Source organism: Sander lucioperca, chromosome 20 (assembly GCF_008315115.2).
Source record: "Sander lucioperca isolate FBNREF2018 chromosome 20, SLUC_FBN_1.2, whole genome shotgun sequence".
NCBI classification, from domain to species: domain Eukaryota; kingdom Metazoa; phylum Chordata; class Actinopteri; order Perciformes; family Percidae; genus Sander; species Sander lucioperca.
In genome coordinates, this window is record NC_050192.1 from 23,327,270 (window position 1) to 23,344,776 (window position 17,507).

Here is a 17,507-nt window from a genome sequence, read left to right on the forward strand (position 1 = left end):
TTACAGAGGTCAAACGTTTCCTGTAGTTTTTCACCAGGTTTGCACACACTGCAGGAGGGATTTTGGCCCACTCCTCCACACAGATCTTCTCTAGATCAGTCAGGTTTCTGGGCTGTCGCTGAGAAACACGGAGTTTGAGCTCCCTCCAAAGATTCTCTATTGGGTTTAGGTCTGGAGCCTGGCTAGGCCACGCCAGAACCTTGATATGCTTCTTACAGAGCCACTCCTTGGTTATCCTGGCTGTGTGCTTCGGGTCATTGTCATGTTGGACGACCCAGCCTCGACCCATCTTCAATGCTCTAATTGAGGGAAGGAGGTTGTTCCCCAAACTCTCGCAATACATGGCCCCGGTCATCCTCTCCTTAATACAGTGCAGTCGCCCTGTCCCATGTGCAGAAAAACACCCCCAAAGCATGATGCTACCACCCCCATGCTTCACAGTAGGGATGGTGTTCTTGGGATGGTACTCATCATTCTTCTTCCTCCAAACACGGTTAGTGGAATTATGACCAAAAAGTTCTATTTTGGTCTCATCTGACCACATGACTTTCTCCCATGACTCCTCTGGATCATCCAAATGGTCATTGGCAAACCTAAGACGGGCCTTGACATGTGCTGGTTTAAGCAGGGGAACCTTCCGTGCCATGCATGATTTCAAACCATGACGTCTTAGTGTATTACCAACAGTAACCTTGGAAACGGTGGTCCCAGCTCTTTTCAGGTCATTGACCAGCTCCTCCCGTGTAGTTCTGGGCTGATTTCTCACCTTTCTTAGGATCATTGAGACCCCACGAGGTGAGATCTTGCATGGAGCCCCAGTCCGAGGGAGATTGACAGTCATGTTTAGCTTCTTCCATTTTCTAATGATTGCTCCAACAGTGGACCTTTTTTCACCAAGCTGCTTGGCAATTTCCCCATAGCCCTTTCCAGCCTTGTGAAGGTATACAATTTTGTCTCTAGTGTCTTTTGACAGCTCTTTGGTCTTGGCCATGTTAGTAGTTGGATTCTTACTGATTGTATGGGGTGGACAGGTGTCTTTATGCAGCTAACGACCTCAAACAGGTGCATCTAATTTAGGATAATAAATGGAGTGGAGTTGGACATTTTAAAAGGCAGACTAACAGGTCTTTGAGGGTCAGAATTCTAGCTGATAGACAGGTGTTCAAATACTTATTTGCAGCTGTATCATACAAATAAATAGTTAAAAAATCATACATTGTGATTTCTGGATTTTTTTTTTTAGATTATGTCTCACAGTGGACATGCACCTACGATGACAATTTCAGACCCCTCCATGATTTCTAGTGGGAGAACTTGCAAAATAGCAGGGTGTTCAAATACTTATTTTCCTCACTGTATATATATATATATATATAAATAAAAATAAAAATATAAAGAAATAAAAATATTTATATTTATATTTATTTTTATGTATATTTATGTATATATATTTATTTATATTATTTTTATTTATTTATATTATTATTTTTATTTTGATTCATATTTTTATTTATATTTATTTTATTTATTTATATATTTTATTTATTTTATTTATATTAATTATATATAAATAAATATAAATACATATACATAAAAATATTAATATTTAAAAATATAAATTAAATATAAATAAATATTAATAAAATCTAAGTAAAAATATATATAAATAAAAACAAATAAATAAAAATATAAATAAATCTTCTAACTCCAACACTCTCGACCCTGTCACTGCTTTCTACACACACGGCTCTATATGTCAACACACATACATCTATTCACATTCACATGTAGACAAACTCACACTTTCAGAAACCTTGAAGTGTGGCTGGAGAGAAATGAACCACACAAACACAATGCAAAAGAAATTCCCCAGATTCCCCACTGACCTTCTCTTTCTCACACATTCATTTTACAAGACAATGAGGTTCCTAACACCCCATGCACCTGCCTACTGTCTCACTGCATAATGCATTGTTTGCCGAGGTGGAAACACACGGTCGCACACTTACACACAAAAACGCTTAGCTGTGATGCATAATATATCAAGCCAAGTTAGGGAGAACAAGTGGTCTCATATGTACTGCTAATTGAGACAAAGGCAAGGTTTCTGTGGGTGTGCAAGTGTGTGTGGCTACTGATAAACACAGCAAGCCAGGGCCGTGCAGAGACCTTTTGAGGGGCAGGGGCTCAAATTCAAAAAAGGGCATATGGAACAAGATTTGCTAACAATATACAGTATGTCAACTTTATTTTAAAAACTGTATATTTTACATTTTAACATAATACTAAATCCACAATACTGTACACCTCAAAATGAAATATGGAGCCTTAGACTAGATTCACACAAATATATCCAAAAAATGCAACCATTGTCCAAGCAAAATGTAATCTTACATACAGTATCCAAACTGTATATAGAAAGTGCAATATGAAATGTTACATAATACTAAATCCACAATACTGTACACCTCAAAATGAAATAATAGAGCCTTACATTAGACTACATTCACACAAATACAACATAACGAGATATCAAACCAGAAACAGTTTAATTGTAGCCTATAAGTGCAACCTGAGCTGACTATCAGATTTCTGTAGCAGTGGGCTAGTAATCAGAAAGGGATTTGCAAAGGTATGCAGCATGTTTCAGATTATTTTCTCAAAATATAAGGATGTCCTTTATTAAGTCAAAATGTATAGACCACCAACCTACACCGCAGACTACAAATAACCTAAGCTAATTTCCCAAAGAAGTGACACTTAAGTGGGCTGCTGGTTGAGAGGCAGAAAGCAGACACACACACCTGTTAACCTACAGAGAACTGCTGCTGCTGCACACACACACTTCTGTTAACCTACAGAGAACTACTGCGCCCCACACACACACACACACACACACACACACACACGGGAAATAGGGGTGCTGAGGGTGCTGCACCACCCCCTAGCGAAAGGAGAAACTACTACAACCATAATTTAAAAAAAAAACCATTTATTTTTAATACTTTGATTATTAATATAAACCTAATCCCTTTCATTACAAATGAAATGTAATACATTTTAAAATTTGGTAAGTAAGAAATAAACATAATTTGATTAGAATGAATCTGCCGATTTTGCCAAGAGTCGAGGCGCACCGTGCGCCTCTGACGCTCATTCATGAGTGGTGAAGATAGTTGTGGAAACTTTCCCGGCTGGTCAACAACAGTACAGAAGTTAGCTAGCCATGGCACAAAAGTGCATTTTGGATTTCTTTATAGATCAACCACAGGCTAAAAAGCGTAAAAGACCGGAGGCAGAAAACTCAGCAACTGTAACTGAATGAAGTAGCGACCCTGCTAGCAACAGACGACGAGGGAGCTAATCTTGTAAACCAAGCTAGCAGCACCAGGGTAAGCCGCAGAGGGAACATCAACGTCACCTCAGTGCTGCCAGCCTCGGGGTCACACTTTCCCTGGTAGACGTTTTGGAGACGAGGATTTTTTTTTGTGTTTTATGACTGCAACACAAGGTAATAACGCTGGTTTACTATTATTATGCTGCCGCCGTGCAGTAAATTGGCATGATTTATCAATTGTTCAGTAACAGTTCAACTGAAAGTTTATACAACTTATTGGAGATAATTGTGTTTTTTTACACTCGTGTAAAGCCTAGCCTACGTATTGGAAAACCAGAATGAGGTCACACCTATTTTTAATTATCCTACTGTATTGTTATAAAATTATTAGATCCAGCTTAACACGCGTTAACTTCTGATACATTAGGCCCAATATCTTTATGGCTTTAATTTGCTATTGCAGTGCTACAAAAACATAAGGCTGCATTTCTCTATTTCAGTGTTTGTGTCAGGACTGACTGGCTTGCTTCACTTTGATTTGATTTAATATACTGTAATTCAGTGATGTGTTACCCTTGTGTTTTGTGGCTCCGTTTTTGAGCTTGTAGTATGCATATTCTGTACCATTGTCGTAGCTTTGTGCCTATATCCTGCGTTACCCGTGCCTAGTTTGTTCTGTCTTTGATTTTGGACTTTATTCTTGTTGTTGTTCGCTTGTGGAGCGTGTACCTGTGTTCCAGTTTTATTACCGAAGCCTTAGTACTGTTTTGGCACCACGAAGTGCCTTTGTTTTAATAAATAGAGATTTTTGTCTTCATCTTGACAGTATGGGTATGAAAGAAATTTAACTTGGTTAAATAGCGATAACGGTCTATTATTTCCCGGTGTTTCAGGATCAGTAGCCCACGGCAGGCTAATTACGGTCTTGGATAGGCTATTTATATGAATTGAATCTCTATACAGTTCAGTAAATTGTGATGGATGCAGTTTGGTGTGTGGTGGTTGACTTTGGCTGAAAACATCACTCTGGAAAATTTGTCAGCACCCCCAATTCAAAATATGTTCCCGCGGCTCTGCATGCACACACACACACACACACACACACACACACTTCTGTTAACCTACAGAGAGTGTATTATCCCCCGCGGCCGTGTCCCGGCGCGTAAGGCGCCCTTTCCCCGTTAGGTTTCTTCTAAACCCAACCTCCGCCATCCAGTTATTGTGGCGCGTTCCCAGCGGGCCGCCTCACGGCCGCCTCCCAACTTATGGAGCGTCATTTTCGGGCGTATCCCAGCCGTCTCCCGACGTTTATTGTGGCGCGTCCCCAGCGGGCCGCCTCGCGGAGCGCCATTTTCGGCCGTTTTCGGCCGTTTCCCAGCCGTCTCCCAGCGTCCTTTCCCCGAGAAAATAACGTGACATTTACACGTAAAAATCGAGAAAAACGTCCCCGTGAACACGAATCAATAGATTAAAAATAACGTGACATTTACACGAACTGCCGTGAGACTGGGTTGGTATCAGAGAATGAAACGGGGCGCTATGAGGCTATCACACGATGAGTAATTGTGGCCGCGGCAGCTCGTGCAGTTACCGCGAAATGTGACTACTTCAAAGTTAGCTGCCTGCTGGCTGTTTTAATCCTGGAGGAGACTCGTTATGTAGCGGCAGCGGCTAGACGCCTCTATAACAAACCAAATGCGCATGCATGCATTCTCATTCACTTCAAAAGCACACTTACCTGCACTTTAACTTTCTCTCGCTCTTGCTGGCCGCGCCGCCGACGGATGGCATGGACTCACTTGTATCTAAGTGGCGCGCCTGGCAGGAAGCCTGGTCATCATGTGATATGAAGGTTTAGGTCGTTTTATCTAGCTAATTATTATTGTTTTTCTTAAACGGACTACTTGTGGGCCATCGTCAAAGAAAAAAGGTGAAAAAAAAATCTGGATAAAAAAAGGGCAATTTGGCCTTGAGGGGCAAAAGGGGCAAGTGCTCAAGCACCCATAGCCCCCCTCTGCACGTGCATGCAGCAAGCGCAATAAAAACCATTAGTCAACTGAGGGGCCAAGTTTCCATTTTGTCTCACTTAGCCCTGTTGGTGCTGGTGTTAGTGAACAATAATGAAGAAGCACGTTCAGTGTTGTAGCTCTTCATCTGTGTGTTTGATTTATTTCAAATGAGCAGAAATGAAACAGAGCCAAAGCATTGTTTCCTTCACATTACAGCACTCAGTCTCTCTTAGAGAGACCCTATAATCTTGAGATATAGTTTTATACTTGAACAGTTTTATGACATACTTTTATTATTATACGTCTATGGGTGCTTTGAGCTAAACGCTAACGTCAGCATGCTAACACGCTTACAGTGACAACGCTAACATGCTGTTTAGCAGGTACAATTTTTACCATGTTTACCATCTTAGTTTAGCTAGCATTGTTTATTAGCACTAAATGCAAAGTACAACTGAAGCTGCCATTTTTGCAGATATTTGATAAAAAACTAAGTCAAATTTTGTTACCATGCCAGTTTTTGCAAAAGAAATGATAGAAGAAACAATACAGGTAGAAGAGAACAAACAATACAGCACTGATCCAATACCAAGTAATACAAGGGCCCACTATTAGATACTGATATTTTTTATTATTAAAAGCGGCTAATATACTATCATAGAGGAAGCCATTTGTCATAATTAATAAAGTAAATTCATAATAGGCTGCTTCTGAATTCATTTTACCTAAATCATGGTTGCAGCTGTCGCCTACAGCTATGCCCTGCTACGTCCTGCTATGCTCTGCAGTCCCTGCTACGCCATGAACTACTACAACTGCTATTTCTAGTCATAGTTCCGTTATCTTTATTGTGACTATTATTGCCACTGTCCATCACACCCCCAACCGGCACCGTCAGACAACCGCCTACCAAGAGTCTGGGTCTGTCTGAGGTTTCTTCCTAAAAGGGAGTTTTTCCTCGCCACTGTTGCACTAAATGCTTGCTCTTGGGTAAATTACTGGAATTGTTGGGTCTTTGTAAATTATAGTGTGTGGTCTAGACTAGGGATATCCAGATCCGATCACGTGGTTTCAGACTCGATCGGAATCGGACGTTACCGCCCGATCAGGACTCGGATATATATGTATATATATTCTCATTATTTTTTAACACATCTATAGTTATGCGGTGGCACAGAGTTAGACCCTTTTGACTCCACACAGAAACAGCAACGCGTGCAGCAGAGTTGTTGAATGTTATAATAAGGTGAATTAAATAAAAAATAAGGAACATCCTGGATCTGTTTTTTCACTCTTTTTTTATATATTATAGAAGTATCAGATTGGGACTCGGTAGATACTCAAAACCAAATGATTCGGACTCGGACTCGAGGGCAAAAAAAACCTGATCGGGACATCCCTAGTCTAGACCTACTCTATCTGTCAAGTGTCTTGAGATAACTCTTGTTATGATTTGATACTATAAATAAAATTGAATTTTCATCAAGTGATTACATGTCAAAACATTGTTTTAATAGTAATTCACAAATATGGTTATGGTGTGAAATGTGTCTGTACTATGTGATACTTGTGCCCATGCACACACAATAGCAGCAGCAGAGAAGCAAATAGTGCAGCACTAAGAAGAGTGTTATAATGGAATAAGTCATAAAAATAAAACAAGAAGAAAAACAAGTGCGACATCGCTCACACCTCTGCTTTTAACACATCTCATTTATACATTTCATATGCTGTAAGAAATATCTTACAGCACAACACAATCACAAATCATCTTTAAAAGTTACACAATAGACTCAGAATACATGAACCTGTACACACCATCTTTTAGCACCTTTAAAAAAATAAATAATTACAACACATGTTCTATTTAAATAAGATCAGTGGGAGTTCAGTGGGCGGAGTGGCCTAAACATGTGTTTTGATTTATTAACGGCACACAGTAATTATGCAACCTACCCACATTTATATTTCTAGCATGCTTTCTGTAAAAGTTTCATAGCGTTGTTGTGGAGAAGGTGTGTGAGAGATTTTTTTTTTAGGGGTGTCCTGATGAGACCTTCAGGTTTAGAAAATGCAACTCTGCACTCGGTATTTCACCAACCACCTGAGTTTCTTTCTTTTAATTTCTGGGGAATATTCAAATGAGAGCCAACTTTAGCTCCCTCACCGTGACACGTTGCTAAGCTACAGACTGTGTCAATAAGTGACAAGCGAACATAATTACAACCTTGGTTGACAGACACCGACCACAGTGTTCATTAGACTAACTTGAACATTAAGACGTCAAGTCTTTTGAAAGGACAAAGCCTCACGCAACCTTTTGCATCGACTAATTACCACATAATCATTCAGTGAATAAGTATTTAAACAATTAAGGAGCAAATTATTTCTTGTTTCCTTACAGTATGGATGCTATTATCTAAGTGCTATGAGTATTCTGTATTTCATGTCGTTATTTTCTTGCATTTTGAGCATCATATTCTCCAGATGCAGCTTGCTATTGGTGGCCTTGTTGTTTTGCTCTACAGCGGAGGTGGTGAACCTGGCTCTTGAGCCGCATGCGGTTCTTTGCCTGCTCCTGTGTGGGGGGCTGCGTTATCAGTTTTTTTTTTTTTACTTTGTGAAACATATTTCAGATAAGTCAAAATGCATTTGAATGCATCTGCCAATACTGCCAATGAATTTGCCAATAATGTTTAAATAAAAAATAATGCAGCAGAGTTTTGATGACGGATTCTGCAACCTGAGGGGAAAAAAAGCCGCCAAAGATCACCTTCCTCATGAACCCTTTCGCTGCTGAATCAGATTGTTTGAAAGCCCCTTTGGTGACAAATGAAGCAGTGTCCCAGTTGAAGATGATTAAACTTTCTGAGGATGACAGACTGAAATCTGTGTTGAGAGAAGGAACCACAGAGTTCTGGAAAACAGTGCCCACAGACAGATATCCCAATGTTAAACAGGCTGCAATCAAGCTAACGCCAATGTTTGCAGGAACTTATGTCTGTGAATCAGTCTTTTCTTCACTGAAACAAGTAAAGTCAAAGCATCATGAAAGATGTAAAAGAGTTGCTTCGAGTGGCCACAACCGAGTACAATAACAAAGACTGTCTGGTTTCCCACTGAGTCAATCTAGGTACGAAAAAAAACTATGAAAACTGCTATGTATTATTATTATTATTATTATGTGTCAGTCTGGTAGTCACTGTTGTTGTTGTAGTGTGGATGTGCATGTTTTGTGTGGCTCTTTGCTATGGCGCGTTTTATTTTTTGGGCTCTTTATGCTGAACTCTTGCATGGGCATGCGCATGTGGGTGGGCGTGCGTGCGCGCGCGTGCGCGCGTGCGTGCGTGCGTGTGTGTGTGTTGGCGTTGCATTAGATGTTGATTGACAGTGATATTAGCTTTCCCTATCTCTGCCTCTCTTCACCCCTCAATCAATCCCTCCATCTCCTCCCTTGGCCTCCAGGGTCACTGAGAAAATAATGCTATTTAAGGCAAGGGAGGGATGCACAAGACTCTCGTGTTTGCGAAGGAATAATAAAAAATAAGACACAAATCACCTTTGCATAACACCCAATGCATACAGTATGTTAAAATCCTCATCTGACTCTGCCCTGTATTTTAATTCTTACAAATTATACATTTCGTAGCAGAAAACACTAGCTTAAGGTGTTATTGCATTTACAAAATATAGATAAATTATACCTTACATTTCTTATTGTAAGTGATCCTTATTAAGAGGGGGGAAAAAAAGAAAACAAGAAAATCAGTAAACATCTGCAATTTGTTTAATTGCAAATTTACTGTATTTGTCTTCTCTTTGTTTACCATCAACTGTGGTTTTTAAAAAAACAATAACATTTGGCCTTAGGTTAGACGACAGCAATACTGGTGCTTTTCTGGACAACAGGCAAATGGGACCAACAATATACTTCCTGCCTCAGGATGATCATATCTGAACTTAAAGACCTTTCTCATTCAGAGTGATAAGGTCCGGCACGAACACATTTTCTGCCAAAGTTACAGTAGAAGAGCATTAAAAACTCTTAATGAATTATACCTAACAATGTATTTTTAACTTCCATTGTTGTTTATTTAGTCATAAATATTAAATCTAACAAATGAAAGAAAGTTACAAGGTCTTTTCAAGTGAAATGTTTACTTCCCCTGAGGTTTATGTTAAATGGCTCTTTTAAAAATGTCAAGACAGCACGTTTCTCTTTAGAAAGGTAACGCTTATACAATGTAGTATATTTGTTTTTCTGTACCTGTACGATTGTGTATTTTGGGCTGTGAGCTCATCTGAGAGTACAAGAGTGGCTGGACGAATCTAGTACAGACGCAGGACTTGCTGTTTTCATTTCCCAGCCGGTGTGGAAGAGCTGTTAGGAATGATATGTGTTGTTTTTTTTTATTTATTTGTCACATAACTAATACAAGTAGTAGCAATGACTATCTAGTAAAAAGCAGAGTTTAAATTCCCTGCCTCAAGGATGTACAAAGGAGTTAAAACTAAAAGGTTAGAGCTCATATTATGCTTTTTGGCTTTTTTTCCCTTACCTTTATTGTGTTATACATATTTTTATGCATGTTATAGGTTTAAAAAGTGAAAAAGCTCAAAGTCCGCCCCAAAGGGACTTACCATCTTCCAGAGAAAACAGCTCTATTGTAGTCCAGCCTTTACTTCCGTGATAAACGTGGGTCACTTTGTAACACACATTATAATGCTCACCTAACTGCTAGAATGGCACTCCCTCATACTCTGCTTCTGACTGGGTAGCAGTGCTTACCTAGTACCAAAATGTAACCAAGCAAACCAGAGACTGGCCCACTGCTACTAACTTAAGTATAGCAGCATGCAGTCAGAGCAGGTGAATTGAATTTCCTTGATGACCTGACTCCAGCTGCTGCAAACAAAGCCTGTCTTCAGATCTAATGAGCAATGCCAATATAAATAAGGATTGAATTTTACATTTTAAAACTTCTTGTGGTCAGAAAAAAAATCATATCTTGGTATGCTTTGACATACAGGTTAATTACCTTATTAATGTTTGGTAGGTTTAACAGTTTTCCATTTGCAAAGAAAATATAAAGTTTTTTTCCCAGCAGACACCAAAGTAATTTCAAGCCTGCTGCAAAGATGGAATTAACACACACACACACACACACACACACACACACACACACACACACACACACAGTCCTCTCTGCTTGACATATAACCTCACAGAATTGATCCCCATCTGATATGGAATGCTTCCCTCATTGCTGTCCTATTTTATTTAGATGTACAAACTTCATTTAAGCTTTAATTTCACTTCACTTCAGACCGCAAATCCACAATTTCAGGCTTGATTTCTAGCGGGGCCAAATGTGACGCCAACAGAGTGAATTTGTTTTGCAAATATATGCAAATGTGGACCTGTAATAGGCAAATTTATCAGCCAATTTTGTCTGCTCAATAAATTTACGAGTGTATTTAAGAAGGGAAAATGGGCCAACACCTGACATCTATCTAATATACAGGGGGTTGATGGTGATTGATTGGGGCCAGCAGGACACTGTATGCATACCTGATTACATCTGTCACCGTGAGCCATCTCTATTATCAACATCATTGTGACATATGTACTGTGGATGTCTTACTTTATTTTCACACACGACAAGCCATCCATTTTAAAAATGTCAATGATGTGTTCAAGTCCATGCAAACAATCTGGAAAATTCCACTCCTTTCTTTCCCCACTTATTTGATAGTTTTATGTTTTATTTTTGGCTTGGAAAGGAATCAGTACCAATGTGTATTATATCAGAATCAGAAATCAGAATCAGAAAGGGCTTTATTGCCAAGTACGTTTTTGCACATACAAGGAATTTGTCATGGTGTTGTTGGTGCATGTCACACATTCAAATATAAGAAGGATAAAAAGAATATAAACAATATTTGATAATAAGTATAAACATATACACACAGTATGTATTAATAACAATAAAATAAATGTAAATAAATAATAAAATAAGTTAAACAGTAGTAAAAAGGAACACTACAGCAGAGTAGGTACAGTGGCATGAGGAGCCAGAGGTGGGGTGTGGAGAGAGTCAGGATGGATTCCGGGCCTTGTTGATAAGGCTAGTGGCGGAGGGGAAAAAACTGTTCATGTGGTGTGAGGTTTTGGTCCTGATGGACCTCAGCCTCCTGCCAGAGGGGAGTGGCTCAAAGAGTTTGTGCCCGGGGTGGGAGGGGTCAGCCACAATCTTTCCAGCACGCTTCAGAGTCCTGGTGGCGTATAGGTCCTGGAGCGGCGGCAGATTGCAGCCAATCACCTTCTCAGCTGACAGAATGACACGCTGCAGTCTGCTCTTGTCCTTGGCAGTGGCAGCAGCGTACCAGATGGTGATGGAGGATGTGAGGATGGACTCAATGATGGCTGTGTAGAAGTGCACCATCATTGTCTTTGGCAGGTTGAATTTCTTCAGCTGCCGCAGGAAGTACATCCTCTGTTGTGCTTTCTTGACGAGGGAGCTGATGTTCAGGTCCCACTTGAGATCTTGGGAGATGATAGTTCCCAGGAAGCAGAAAGACTCCACAGTGTCAATTGTGGAGCCACAGAGGGTGATGGGGGCAGGTGGAGCTGGGTTCTTCCTGAAGTCCACAACCATCTCCACTGTCTTTAGAGCGTTGAGCTCTAGATTGTTTTGCCTGCACCAGGTCACCAGGTGGTCAGCCTCCCACCTGTAGGCGGACTCGTCTCCATCAGAGATGAGTCCGATGAGGGAGGTGTCGTCCACAAACTTCAGAAGCTTGACGGACTGGTGACTGGAGGTGCAGCTGTTGGTGTACAGGGAGAAGAGCAGAGGAGAAAGAAGGCAGCCCTGGGGGATCCGGTGCTGATGGTCTGTGAGTCGGAGACGTGTATCCCCAGCTTCACATGCTGCTACCTGTCAGACAGGAAGTCAGTGATCCACCTGCAGGTGGAGTCAGGCACACCAAGTTGGGAGAGCTTCTCCTGAAGCAGAGCCGGGATGATGGTGTGAAAGGCAGAGCTGAAGTCCACAAACAGGATCCTGGCGTAGGTTCCTGCGGAGTCCAGGTGCCGGAGGATGTAGTGGAGGGCCAAATTGACTGCATCGTCTACAGACCGATTGGCTCTGTAGGCAAACTGCAGGGGGTCCAGGAGGGGGTCGGTGATGGCTTTGAGGTGAGAAAGCACAAGGCGCTCAAAGGACTTCATAACCACAGAGGTCAGGGCGATGGATCTGAAGTCGTTAAGTCCTGTGGTCCTTGGCTTCTTGGGAACAGGGATTATGGTTGAGGTCTTGAAGCAGGCTGGCACGTGGCATGTCTCCAGTGAGGTGTTTATTAAATGTCTGTAAACACTGGAGACAGCTGGTCAGCGCAGTGCTTCAAGCTGAATGGGGAGACAGCATCCGGTCCATGAGCTTTGCGGGGATTCTGTCTTCTGAAGAGTCTGTTGACGTCTCTCTCATTGATGGAAAGAGTCGTTACTGGGGTGTGAGGGGGGGTGGAGGTGGATACCTTTAAAGAGGGCATTGGTGGGGGAGCTCAGGCCCCTGCTGAGGTGGGGGAGGTGATGCACAGTGGCTGTAGCTGTAGGGAGGTGTCGTGGGGGATGGTTTCAGGACTGTCCTTTTGTCTTTCAAAGCGACAGTAGAACTTATTGAGGTCGTTGGCTAGGCGTCAGCCATTGAAGGAGGAGTGGGGGGCTTTGGGCTTGTAGCTTGTGATCTGTTTGAGACAGACACAGAGTCGTTAGTAGAGAACTAATGCTGGAGTTTCTCAGGCCACGTCCACACATACCAAAACGATCTTTTTTTACCCGTCTTCCCTGGATTCGTTTCGAGATTTTTTTCGTCCATACGGAATCAGCGGGAGCCAATTGTAAATGACTCAACGCGCTACTTCATATTCCAGGCCTTTAGGTGGAGCTGTTTCTGCTACAGAAATTCACCAAAACACGGAGAAGAAGAGTTAACTTCCCATCATAACATGACTAGCTAGACTAACGTTCTCTTAATACATCCATGGACTATAATAACTTTCACCACTCCTCATTTTATGAAGGCCTCCGCAAGAAAACGTCTTTGTTTACATTGTATAATGTGCTGTTGGATTGCTTTTTATTTTGCAATTCTGTCTGCCATCGGACATGATTGCAGCGCGCTAGCTGCTAACTAGCTAACATTGGCAGTCAAACAAACATCAATGATCCAATGTCTTTTTGATAATCTACACGTTTTTCTTGCAGTAGCTTTTCTACAATAAGCCGTGGTAAAAGTTACTATAATCCATTCAATGAGTTGATAAGCAGACAGATTAGCTAGCTAGCTTCCACTTTATAAACAGCTAACCATAGCAGCTAACGTTAACGTTACGTCGCTGCTGTAGCGGTCAGCTACTTTAGCGGTCAGCTACTTTAGCGATGTTTAACGTTAGCTACATAACGTTAGCAATATATCTTGTGTAGAATCCAGGACCGGCAGAACAGAGGGAAGTGTCAGGGAGCAGAGACGAACTATTTAGCTAAATGAAGTGAGCTGGTTTGACCATTGAGATGGGATACGCTCGCTTAGCTTCACCGCAGTCGTGTGTGGCTGTGCACTATTGCGGGTAAGAGGTCGAGGGGTGTGGCGATGACATCATCGATACGATAAAAAGCTGGCTTCACCATCCAGACGAAGCCAAAAGAGAGCCGTTTTCGAATTTTTTCACCCTGGGACCCAGTTTTACTGGATTCGTGTGGACGATCGGCCCAAACGATGCTAAAAATGTGCGTTTGCACCAAAAAACATTTCCGTGTGGATGGCCCCTCAGAGTACAGTAGTTTAGCTGTTCTCACTGCCTTCCTAAACTTGTACTTAACCTCTTTAATTCTGTCTTTGTCCCCACTCCTGAACACTTCTACCTTAGCCAGCCTTAACCTTCTGAGTTTGGCTGTGAACCAGGGTTTGTCGTTGTTGTAACTCACCCTGGTGCTTGATGGAACACATTAGTCCTCACAGAAGCTGATGTATGACGTCACAGCCTCTGTGTACTCATCCAGACTGTTGGTAGCAGTCCTGAACACATCCCAGTCAGTGGAGTCCAAACACTGGGATGTGTTCAGGACTGCTACCAACAGTCTTATTTAATGAGTTATTAAAATGCTAAAACTTTTGTTTCTTAATAAACACTTTATTGTCTAATTGTTAATTAGTAATTTGTAAAAAGTCAAGGAGACAATTGGCATCCATGTTGTTGTTTTTGTTCTCATCTTCCTCTATAGAACATGCTGGGCTTGTCAACATACAGCATGTGACAGATCATTATATGTATTATCAAGGGAGAAACAGATGCACAGTGGGAGGGAGTTTGAAGGAATAAAGTTAATTGCTAAGTTACCATGTAAACAGCAGCTCATATAGACACATGATGATTAGAGTGTGAAATGGAATGTAGTCATTATATAGGGAACATTTTACTTTTTAATGCACAAAGCATCAATTTGCAACATAAACACAAGAACCCACAAAGTCCCTGCTTCTATTCATGTGCAAACCAACCCCCAAGACCATTGGTTCCGAACTAATGGTCTTTTTGGCCTTAAATCAAAACGCTATCTTCTGGCTCTGCTCTATACAGGTTGCATTATCTATCTGCTGGGTTGTAACCATTTAAACCTAAGTGTGATTATTCCTTTTTCAATTTCTCAGAGCGAAAATGCCCAGAAAAATGCAACATTTTGTGTTGCAAAATGGTCATCTCGCAGGAGGACAAGCAAGAAAACAGTTGCACACATTTTGCTTTAGAAAATAAACAGACTTGGTTGTAACTTGGTCTTAATTTCATCATTTATTTTCAAGGCTGATAGAACTTCCAGTTAATACAATTACTCAAATCACTTAAAACCTGGTTGTGCCAAGTACTGATGTAGGCTATTATAAATTTGTATGCACTGCATTTAAAGATATTGTTTTCTTGCAGAGAGTTAGATAGAAGACCAATACCACTCTAACGTCATTAGGTATTACGCTAGAGGCGGGAGGTGATTAGCTTTTACCATAAAAACTAGAGCCTCGTAATCGCAAAAAAAAAAAAAAAAAAGTTTGCAGCACCTTTAAAGCTCTGTATTTGCTTTAAAAAATAAATAAAAATGACAACGTGTTAGTGAGCTTTAGAGCCCAGTAGTGAGGAGGCGGGGCTGTTATACCCAGCGGCAGCGGGTCAGCGGCCCAACCAAGCCTGCTGTTTTTTCTGTAACCAATGCAGCATTAAAGCACGACTGAACCAGCAAGTAAGCCAGCCAACCAGTGGATGGCTAGCTAGCTAGTTAGCTAGCTAGCTTGCTAACTCCGCCACGCCCCCCACACCACACCGGTCATAGAAAATGAGCCAAACAAAGTTGTCACTCATCTGGCGATAGCAATGTGCTTTCCTACGCTGTGACAAGAATGTGTGGATGAACACAACGTTGTTAAATTTGACTCATTTAGTGGCTGGCTCTCTATGCCTCATAACATTACTACTCCACTGCTCGTTCGGCCATCACAGCAAAACCTCGTCGGTTTAGATGGAAATTTATACATAAAAGTGTTAGCTGCTCTGACCATTCTGTGGTGTTGATATGAATGGGAATGTCCTTTCTATGCATTTTCTATCTATGGGTATCAATCCTCTTATTTTACCCTCATAACCTGAATACGCGTGTTTATCAAAATGTCAAGCTAATCCTTCAAAGTTTTAAGTAAGCTATATACTTTATTAACCTCTCTTATAGTAGCAGTAAGACATTCACTGCTGCAGCAAAACTCTGTCCTCTGTAACCCTTCCATCACTCTGAGTGCCAGAAGTGAGACTGAGAATATCCTAAAATTTGGAGAAAAACAAGCTGGATCGTGACTTTTGAAAATCTGTGATCTTAGCACCTGTCAAAGTACTTGCTGAGTTATTGAGTGTTGATGAAGAACCCTATCAACCCCTGGCAGATGAACAGACCCATTTTGGTATTTTTGTGAAACAGGGCATTGACAGTCTTGCTAATTGCTTCCTTACTCGCATCAATAAATATTTTTCAATTTTATATTCTATGAAATAGTTGCCACTTGAGCAGGCAGATGACAGATTTACACCAGGACTGGGAATGATTCAGAGAAACAGAAGGATGACATAAATAAATGTTACATGTTTCTCATGTTTTGCAGCAGGCAGCGCTTAGTGCCTTGCTCAAGGCTCGTGGTCCCGTGTCCGTGTGCTTTGTGTGTGTTTTTGGCGTGGGAAGACTTTCATGCGCTATAATTATCCTATCAGAGAGAGCAAACCACATATTAGTCCTAATAAGCTATCACTGGAGAGAAAAGACAAACACCCAGGAAAGGAAAGAAAACGTGAAGAGGACATTCAAAACTGAAAAGACCTTTGTGTTTAATATGAATATTTATTTAAAAAAATCCATAGTTTGATACAGAAATAGTCATCTATTATATGTAGTATCAGACAATCAGTACTTCAGCCATGCTTTCTCTGATTAATCACGGTTTCAAAAAAGTACAAGATAATTGTTTTTCCATAATTGAACTTGTGCAAAGAAAATCCACTAGAAAGCAATAGAAACACTGACACAAAATAGATAATAATTAATTCCTTGAAACAATTCTGAAGAAGGCATCCCACAATTCCAAGAAAATCAGTGAAAGATTTAAGGCCATTTTGTACAGTTCATTTTCATATAGATTTTTTATATTTCAAAACACTCAGTTTTTAACAAAAGGAACTGGTGCATCCTTTGTAAAACTGTACATGCAAACATAGTGCACGTTATTAAGAAGATATGACAAGCATACAATATATCAATATATTATTTGGATAGCTTTAGTAAACAAAGATCTTATGTGTGTTAACACCTCAGATGGTCTATTAAAACACTCTCATAAAAGGTGCCACACAGGCACGCACACACACAAGGTATACTTATATCAAACGCATGCACACAAGACAGTCTCACTCACTCACTCTCTCTCTCACACACACACACACACACACACACACACACACAGAAAAGGGATGGAAGGTTAAAATAATATTTGTCCAGCTAAAGCAGACCAACACAAAACAAGTCATCAGTGCCTATGGTAATAATGTTTGTGTGTGGGTATGGAAGCAAAGAA